Genomic DNA, 10063 nt, shown 5'->3' on the forward strand with positions numbered 1-10063 from the left:
AGAAAAATGAATGAAACCCACTGTTAGTAGAAGAAAGGAAATATCAAAGATTATAGCAGAAATAAATGAAATAGCAAAAAATCAATAGAATAGATTAATGAAACTAAGAGCTAATTCTTTGAAAACATAAGCTTTAGCTACACTTACCAAAAGAAAAACAGGGAGGACTCAAATAATTAAATCAGAAATGAAAGAGGAGATGTTACAATTGATATCACAGAAACACAAAAGATTATAAGAAACTACAATGAAAAATCATATGCTAACAAATTTGAACAAATGGATCCATTCCTAGGAACCTACAACCTACCAAGACTGAATTATGATGGACTAGAAAATCTGAATAGACTGAGTACTAGCAAGGAGGTTGAATCAGTAATCAAAACCTTCCAATGAAAAAAATCCAGGTCCAGAAGTCTTCAAACTGGTGAATTCTACCAAGCATTCAAAGAAGAATTAATGCCAATCCTTCACAAACTCTTCCAAAAAAAATAAAAGAGAAGGGAACACTTCCAAATTCATTTTATGAGGCCAGCATTACCTTAATACCAAAACCAGACAAGAACGTTGAAAGTTACAGGCCAATATCCCTGATGAACATAGATACAAAAATCCTCAACAAAATATTAGCAAATGGAATTTAACAATAAACAAAAGGATCATATACCACAATCGAATGGGATTTATTCTGGAGTTGCAAGAATCATTCAACATCTGCAGATCAGTCAAGGTAATACACCACATCAATAAAACGAAGGATAAAAAGCATGATCATTCTGGGGCGCCTGGGTGGCTCAGCTGGTTAAGCATCTGACTTCAGCTCAGGTCATGATCTCAGGGTCCTGGGATTGAGCCCTGCTGTGGGCTCTTCATTCAGTAGGGAGTCTGCTTAAGATTCTCTCTGTCACTCTCCTTCTGTCCCTCCCCCCACTCATAATCTCTCTCTCTCTCAAATAAATAAACAAAATCTTTAAAAAAAAATCATGATCATCTTATAGGTGCAGAAAAAGCACTTGATAAAATTCAACATCTATTTATGATAAAAACTCCCAACTAAGTGGGTATAGAGGGAATGTATGTTAGCATAATAAAGGCCATATCCGACAAGATGACAGCTAACATCATACTCAATAGCGATAGTTAAAAGCTTTTTCTCTAAGATTAAGAACAAGACAAGGATGCTCACTTTCACCACTTTTATTCAAAATAGTATTGGAAGTCCTAGCAAGAGAATTCAACAAGAAAAAGAAATACAGTAGCCCAAAGTAGAAAGGAAGTATTTGCAGATGATGTAATATACTATAGAAAACCCTAAAGGGTCCATGAAAAACTGTTAGGACTAAAAAACAAGCTCATTAAAGTGAGCTCAATACTAAAAACTTTGTTGCATTTCTGTACATTAATAATGAGCTATCAGAGAGAGAAGTTAAAAAAACAGTCCTACTTACAATTGCATCAACAAGAATAAAATGCCTAGAGATAAATTTAACCAAGGAAGTGAAAGCCTTGCGTATTGAAAACTACAAGACAATAATGAAAGGAATTGAAAAAGACACAAATAAATGGAAAGATATTTCATGCTCATGGATAGGAAGAATTAATATTGTTAAAATGTCTATGCTACCCAAAGCAATATACAGATTCAATGCAATCCCTATCAAAATTCCAATGACATTTTTCACAGAAATATAGCAAACAATCCTAAAATTTATATGGAACTATAAGAGACCCTGACTAGTCAAAGCCATCTTGAGAAAGAAGAACAAAGCTGGAGAATCATGGTCCTTAATTTCAAACTATATTACAGAGCTATAATAATTAAAATAATATGGAATTGGCATAAAAATAGACAGATCAATGGAACAGAATAGAGACCCAAGAAATAAACTCACACTCATATGATCAATTAATTTACAGCAAAGGAGAAAAGAATATACAATGGGCAAACAACAGTCATTTCAGTAAATGATGCTGAGAAAACTGGACAGCCCACATGTAAAAGGATGAAACTGGACCACCATGTTATACCATCCACAAAAATTAACTCAAAATGAATTAAAGACTTGAAACCAAAACACTCCTAGAAGAAAACATAGGTGTTAATCTCCTTGACACAGGTCTTGGCAATAATTCTTTGAATCAGACATCAAAAGCAAAACCAATAAAAGTAAAAATAAACAAGTGGGACTACACCAAACAAAGAGCTTCTGCACAGCAAAGAAAAAACATCTCCAAAATGAAATGGCAAGCTACTAAATGAGAGAAAATATTTGCAATCGTATATCTGATAAGGGGCCAATGTACAAAATATACAAAGGTTGTGTACAACTCAATAGGAAAAAAAATAACAAATCCGATTTAAAAATGGGCGGAAGATCTGAATAGACATTTTTTGTAAAGAAGGCATACAGATGGCCCATGTAAAGATGCTCCGAATCATTCATCATCAGGGAAATGTAAATTAAAACCACAGCGAGCTGTCACCTCACCCCTGTTAGCATGGCTGTCCAAAAAGTCAAGAAAGATCAAGTGTCGGTGAGGCTGTGGAGCAAAGCGAGCCCTTGTGCCCTGCTGATGGATGTAAACTGGTGCGACCACTGGGGAAATGGAGGTTCCTCAAAGAATTAAAAAAAAGGACTACCATATGATCCGGCAATTCCTTTTCTAGGTATTTATTTGAAGAAAATGAAAACACGAACTCAAAATGATACACGCCCTCATGTGTATTTCAGCGTTGCTTACAGTAGCCAGGATAGGGAAACAACCTGAGAGTCCACTGATGAAACTGAGACACGCACATGTATATAAATGAAATTCAGTTATAAAACATAATGAAATCTTGCCATTTGTGACACCAGGCGTGGACCTTGACGGCCTTACATTAAGTGAAATCAGTCAGACAGAGAAAGACAAATGCAGTATGATCTCTATGAGGGCGATATATATATAACCAAGTTCATAGACAGAACAGATTAGTGGTTGCCAAACACAGGTGGGGGGGGGGGGGAGTCAGAGAAATGCATAAAATGTTTTTGCTTTTGTTTAAATAAATTGAACAAATTTTTAAAATAGGCAAAAAGAGGGGTACCTGGGTGGCTCCATTAGTTAAGCGTCCACCTCTTGGTTTAGGTTCAGATCATGATCTCAGAGTCATGAGATCGAGCCCCGCGTGGGGCCTCCGCTCAACAAGGAGTCTGCCTGGGATTCTTCTCTCCCTCTCCTTCTGTCCCTCCGCCCCTCCATCGTGCTCTCTCTTTCTCTGTCTCTAAAATAAATAAATGAATTTTTAAAAAAGATTTTATTTATTTATTTGACAGACAGTCTGAGAGAGAGAGCACAAGCATGGGAGCGGCAGGCAGAGGGAGAGGGAGAAGCAGGCTCCGTGCTAAGCAAGGAGACCGATGAGCTCAATCCCAGGACCCTGGGATCATGACCTGAGCTGAAGGCAGGCAGCTTCACCAACTGAGCCACCCAGGTGCCCCTAAATAAATAAATCTTAAAAAACAAAAATAGGCCAAAAAAAAAAAAAGATTCTTTAAGTATTTCTTCAAATCTCTTAGTGGATTTATTCATTGGTATTTGGTATTTGACATCTTTGGTGCTCTTTAATTTATAATTTTTAAAAATCACATGTTCTAACCCTCTTGGCTAGTATATAGAAATATTACTGATTTTTTATACTAAACGGTGTCTAGCAATTTTCCTGAATTCAGACACTCGTTGTAATAATTTATCTGTTAATTCTTTTGTATTCTTCAGGTTCACAGTCTGCCTCTCCTTCCCCTGTCACACACGCAGAATGTGGCTGCACGCCCTGTGTTTAATGCCTAATAGTAAATATTAACTATAAAACCATTCCGGTGTCTCACCTGCTCCAAAGGTTTGGACTAGGGCTTGAGCACTTTTATTCTGAAGAATTTCCCAAATGATTCTGATGTAAAAGCCTGGCTTGAACCACTGTTCTATACCCGTGAAATGATGGGAAATACAAATCAAGTTTCTGTATCAATCAAGCCCTAAATGTGTTTTGCTCTTAACCGTCTGAGAGTAACTGAGGCAAAAACATTCCTTGCTCCAATTTCCCTTTTTACCCTTGATTTGAGAAGAGTACACCTGAAAAACAACAACAACAACAAAACAACTAGTAGAAATTTAAACGGTAGGTTTGTTTGTAAGAAGAAATAGAACGTTAAAGGTGAGATCCCTGAATTTCTTAAAAGGACTGTGGTAGAGCAAACCAAGAAAGAGATGTCTAGAGAAGAGGTGGCTAAACATTTTCTCACTTGGCCAAGATGTCAACAAACAACAAGCTACAAGGAGTAAATCACTTGTAAATGGATGAGACTCGGAATCCAGATGTTTGGAAGCAAGATACTAGCTGGTAATGTGCTGGGCCCGTCATCCAGGCCCTTCCTGAGGGAAATGATAGCAAAGCCAGACTCTCCGCTTTCTAAATATCCTCTAGAAACCAATCTTGTTGTCACCAACATCACAACTTTGTTTCAGCTGGCAATTTACCAACATCTGCTTGGCAAAGACTTTTTTCCCTTCAACTCTCAACTATGTATTTTCCCATTTGGAAGAACTGAACCCAACAGGCAGCAAGAAAAGAGTATTGAAAATCCCAAGGCTATATTCCAATCCATTTTCAGGAAAACCTCCAATCTTCTTATTCAAAGTATTATTTTTACCTTCAGAATCTTGGCAGCATAAATTATCAGTGAGTGCATCACTGTTTGGAAAAACGTAGAGGAGTGAAAACGCATATGGGTGTGCAGCCAGGCCGGTAGTCCTTCACAGTTATTGAGAGTTTTGTAAAGAAAAGGAGTCAGATGCAGCAGTTTTAAATTACAGACTATCTAAAGCTGCATTTCACTAGCGTTTCAACCTCAAGGGTTTGTGAATTTTAAAAATGAAATGATTGGCAGGGGGTAGATTTACTGAACATACAAAATCATCAGTAACATCCATTACATTTTGGCCGGAACAGGGTCAAGCACACCTTTGTGGTTTTTTGACCACTTTGATGATTGCCAAAATCATCCGGTCATTCGTTGAGCGCGTACGCTGTATGTATCAGGAGAGGAGACGGAGCGTTTCTTTGGCTGCTCAGAGGCCAAATTGGACAGATAGATCACTTCAGTATTGTACAAGCCAGCTGAGAGATAATTAAGTCATTTGAATGTGAGCCCTCCTGGCTTCTCTTTCCCATTTTTTTCCCCCTTGTCTCTTCTTGGAAGCCAAAACCATGGCTCTTGTCCCATGTCCTTCCCCCAACCCTTTTTAACATTCTCTCCTCCTGCGTGCGGTAAGCGCACAATTCTCTTCTTAGTGAGGAAGAAGTATTCGAGAAAAATTATTAGCAAAGATTCATAAAAGAAACCTTGGGTTCCTATAGAGCCTTGTGACTATGTTTCCCTTAGCCCTTTATTATCTAAAAAGTATCCGTTTATGTGTCACTTCCCCTTTAGGCTGTAAGTTCCTCCAGGACCAGGCTAGGTCTTATTCACCTTTGTCCCCCTCGCGCCTAGTCTACTAAGTGATGAAGAAAGACTCCTTGAACCCAAGGAGATGATCTGACCCCACGGCTTTATTTTTCTGGAGGAGGAAACAGACCCAGAGGGTAAAGTGATTTGTCCAAGTTTCCAAGATAGTCAGTGGTAATGTCCTTCTCTGCAGATGAGTTTTAAAAAAACAGCTTTTATTTTTTTTCTACCGCAGACTGGGAGCTGTGCACCCTCAGCCAGAGACGAACACATTAAACATATGAGGCCACTTGGAGACATCGCAAGAGATTTTGGGCAGTGGGACCATCATTTGGCTGGTGATCCTTGGCTCTCCACATTTCGTTCTCCTCGTCCCAGATGGTAGTATGATTTCACACGCCCAGTGCCTGGCTCCGTGATTTTGTCCAAACTCAGTATCACGAAGATAAAGTGATGCAATTTGGGTGGGACAAATAATTTGGAACCTTCAACAGCAATAATCTGGGCTCCTTTAAGTAATGAAATACTTTTGTATCTTGCTATACAAAGGCTCAGTGCAGATCAACTTCATATTTTTATATCTTCAAATCTAAGTAACTTTTAACAATATAAAACCTTCGGGTATTTAACAGTATTTATAACCTTTTTTCTTTGTCTAACAAAATTCTGTCGGTTCCCCATTTGTAAGCAGCAAATACATACACACACATACATACAAAATAGTAATTGTTTTAATAATATTAACTGTCTTACAAGCAATGTGGTTAGAGTTCTCTCATACATCTGTTGGAATGTCACTATTTTGTTAATCTTAGTCTTATAGGTGACACTATTCTGAGAAGTTATTTTGGGGTATTTCGTTACAAGTTTACTCCCCTTGAATAAGTAAAATGGTTTTCCTACATAACTAAAGGTTTGATTTACTTTCTATAAAAATAGGGTGTATTATTCGAAATGAAAGACGTTGGTTGTTTTCCAAAAAATTGGTATCAACTCTTTAGTTCACATCCAAGCTATAATATAGCATTGTTCCTGTTTTGACTGCTGTTTTGACTTAAACAGAATCATTCCCTATTTAATGGCCAACAAATGTTGAATTTGGAGATAGAATTACATACATTAGATTAAATGCAGTATACAAATAAATACAGAATGCTGCTGTTTCAGGACTGCTGGTGCAATCTGCTGCCAGTTCTTGAACTACGAAATCCTCCTACCCCTCTACCAAAAAATAACATAGGCCGGAGGTGCGCTGGAGGATAAGAGGTGATGCAGCTATTGAAATCAACAGAATCAGCCATCCAGTCGCCAGTTTGGGCTGGCAACTTGCCAAGGTAGATTTTATTTTATTTCTTTAACTACTGTTAAAGCTGGCAGAATTAAAATGTATGCACACACACACATGCACCCTACCAATTGGGACAAAAATGGATACCAGTCAGGGGGTTATGAACTTTGGCATTCCAGGTTTTTTTCTCATATAATCCAAGCTAAATTACTATTTGGATCATTTCTTTGTCTTCGTATCAAGATACCTATTTGAATGCAATGGAACTACTTTTAAAGATTTTATTCACTGTTTCTTTTTCTGGCTAAAGGTCAATATATACGTTCAGGTCTATATTGCAGCTTCCCAATTGGTGAAGCTCCATTTCAAATCTGAATAATTTAAAATCAGGAGAGATCTTTACAGAAATAAGTAATGTTGGAGCATCTGGGTGGGTCAGTTGATTGACCATCTGACTCTTGATTTCTGCTCAGGTTATGATCTCAGGGTCGTGAGATCGGGCCCTGCGTTGGGCTCTGAACTCAGTGGGGAGTCTGCTTGAGATTCTCTCTCCCTCTCCCTCTGTCCCTCCCCTCTAGCCCCCACTTGTGGACATGCATGCTCTCACTCTCTCAAATAAATAAAATCAATCTTTTAAAAAAAAGAAAGAAAAATGTTGCAAAAATGTGCCCATTTTCCCGCCTTAATAAACAGGATATAATAGATATAAATGTGTATCACCTTGGTTCTTTGTGGTATTTGGGTAGGATTTAGCACAAACAGAGATTCTTGGCATTTCCATGAGATTTTATTTCTATTATCTCCAATACTTTCAGATTTCAAAGACAGTTTTGGTGCTAATTACCAGATTTTGACTTTTATGAAAACCCCACACCACATGTCCTGATTTTATAGTTGCATGTGGAATCTGAAATGTGGTTTTATCAAAATAAACTCACACTTTGGTGTGTGGAATTTCACTTGTAAAGTAGAGATCATAATTTCAAAAACAAACACAATTTGCACTTGGTTTTACTTGAAAAAATAAAATGCTTGGCTGTGATCAGATGAAAAATGTTTTACTCAAGTACTGGCTTTTCTCTGAAAAGCATCTCCAGTCAGAGCCAAGTGGTCGTGAATAGTATCGTCTTCCTTGCAAGCACCTTCATCTCCCTATTTAATCAGTATTTTAAAACAGAAGGTTCCCCCCCCTTCTTTATCATTATTTTATTCTTTCCAGAAGCTTAAACATCCATTATAGCACTTTCTACTTGTTTGGGTCAAGAGCAGTGTTTGTAAGAACCCATTACGGGAAGAAAAGAAGATTTTTAAATTACTAATTAAGTCAAGGAAAAGAATTGAATACACTATTGTCCAGTGCAGAAGTGCCCAGTTATTTCCCTGAGAGGCCGTTGGTATAGGGGAAGACAAATCCGTATTTGAATTCTGGCTCTGCCACTTATTAGCTCTTTTACCTTGAGCCAGTTACACAACCCCTCAATGCCCAAGCTTCCTTATCTAGTAAGTGGCAATAATTAAAAGAATAATTTTGAAAATGAAATGAGAAATGAGACCGACAGAATCTCTAGTGAAGTACCTGGAATAACAGACACTCAGTGGAGGGTCTGGTGCTTGTGAGAGCATTTTGTGCGGAAAGAACACAAAACAAATGGCATCAAAACACTTGAGTTACTTCGAGTTCCAAGTTTATATATGAGAAATCTGAAGCCGTTTTTGCCAGCTGTACCTATTATCAACTCTATAAAAAAGTTTTTGATTGTGTCTGCATTGAAGCTATTCCTAAAGAATTAGCCCTCGTGATCAAGCAGGCCCACACCCACAAAGAGAATGCAAGAAAGATTCCTACAAGAAAGGGACATGCATTTGGGATTTGTTTTGTAGTCTGTAAGGTACACACACCCTGGAGGCCTCGGCGGGGAGTATAGAGAGCAGAGAGGTAGAGAGTGTGGTCCTGTTGTCGACAGCTTTGGGTTGAGAGCCACTCCTACCACTTACTGCCATAAAGCTTTCAGCAGACCAATTAACCTCCCAAAGATGAATAGTAGCATTTATCTCAAAGAGTTATTTTGAGAATCAAATGAGATAACACATGGACATTCTTAGCAAGGTCCCTGGCAGGTGATAAACACTCAAGAGATGGTTTAACTCTCAACATGATTATCAGTCCCTTTTTCCTTTATAAGGCTCTTTCTTGGAGGCATCTACTTGCCTTTCCAGAGGGAACACAGATGGAATAGAATACACACTAATGCTTTTAAAGTTTCTCTTTCCATCTGAGACATTTGTCATTTTACATTGATACTGTTCTAGGGAGCTCATGGCTGTAGAGAGAGCAGCTTTCTGTTTTGAGAGGCATTATTGGGTCTTACATCATGGAATTATTTGAACACGATAATCAACCTCAGTTCCTTTATTTCTTCAGCTTTGGCATCCTAGAGCAGTGTGTGCTAGTCGCTGTAGGCCTTTGGGCTTCACCATGAACAACCTTTTTATGAGCGTGTTGTTAAACTCTTTATCTTTATGAGATTTATCAAAGTGAGTAACACTGCTAGTTCTGGAAGAGTCTCTTACTCCATGAATGATTTATAACAAAGAGGAGCTACTTTATTAAAAGGTTCTTGTGCTCCAGAGGCTCTTGTGAGCTCAAAGAGCTAAGAGTTGCCATTACTGCATTAGAAGAAATGCATGTTTATTCATGAGAACTAAAGAAGCCATGGGAAGTTTATCAATTGGTTGGGTAGTCCTAGTTTTTTCTTAGCGTTCTCTCCCTTTGTTCCTTTTCCCTAATCACTTTCATTTATTCATTCAACAAATATTTCTTGAATTGCTAGGATAATGTCCCAGGCCTTGCTAGAGAGGTGAATAAAACTGGCAAAGTTTCTGCCCTCAGCATGCTATTAATGGTTCTCAAAGTGGGCCACACATTAGAATCATTGGGGATAGGTTTATTAAAAGCCCCGCACCCGGGGATTATATTAGAGTCATCCGGGTATAGAGGAAGACCCTGGTGCAGAAGGAGCTTACTACTTTGGAGGGCCTGAAAAGGAGTACGTTGGACTATAGTGGTCAAGAGGGAGAGGGTAAGAGATGGGCACAGTAGAGAAGCAGGGGCCTGATTTCAGGCCAATTTTCCCACATTCAGAACTGCTACTTAAAACCGAGTTTAACAAGGCATTTATTCAGATTATCGAGTGCAATCGTTTTTCAATTTTATAATGAGTGGGATATTAAAAAGAGATTTTTGAAGGACTCGTGCCTCATTTCAAATAAATGCTATAATTTGAAATTT

Source organism: Ursus arctos, unplaced genomic scaffold, assembly GCF_023065955.2.
Source record: "Ursus arctos isolate Adak ecotype North America unplaced genomic scaffold, UrsArc2.0 scaffold_6, whole genome shotgun sequence".
Classification (NCBI taxonomy): domain Eukaryota; kingdom Metazoa; phylum Chordata; class Mammalia; order Carnivora; family Ursidae; genus Ursus; species Ursus arctos.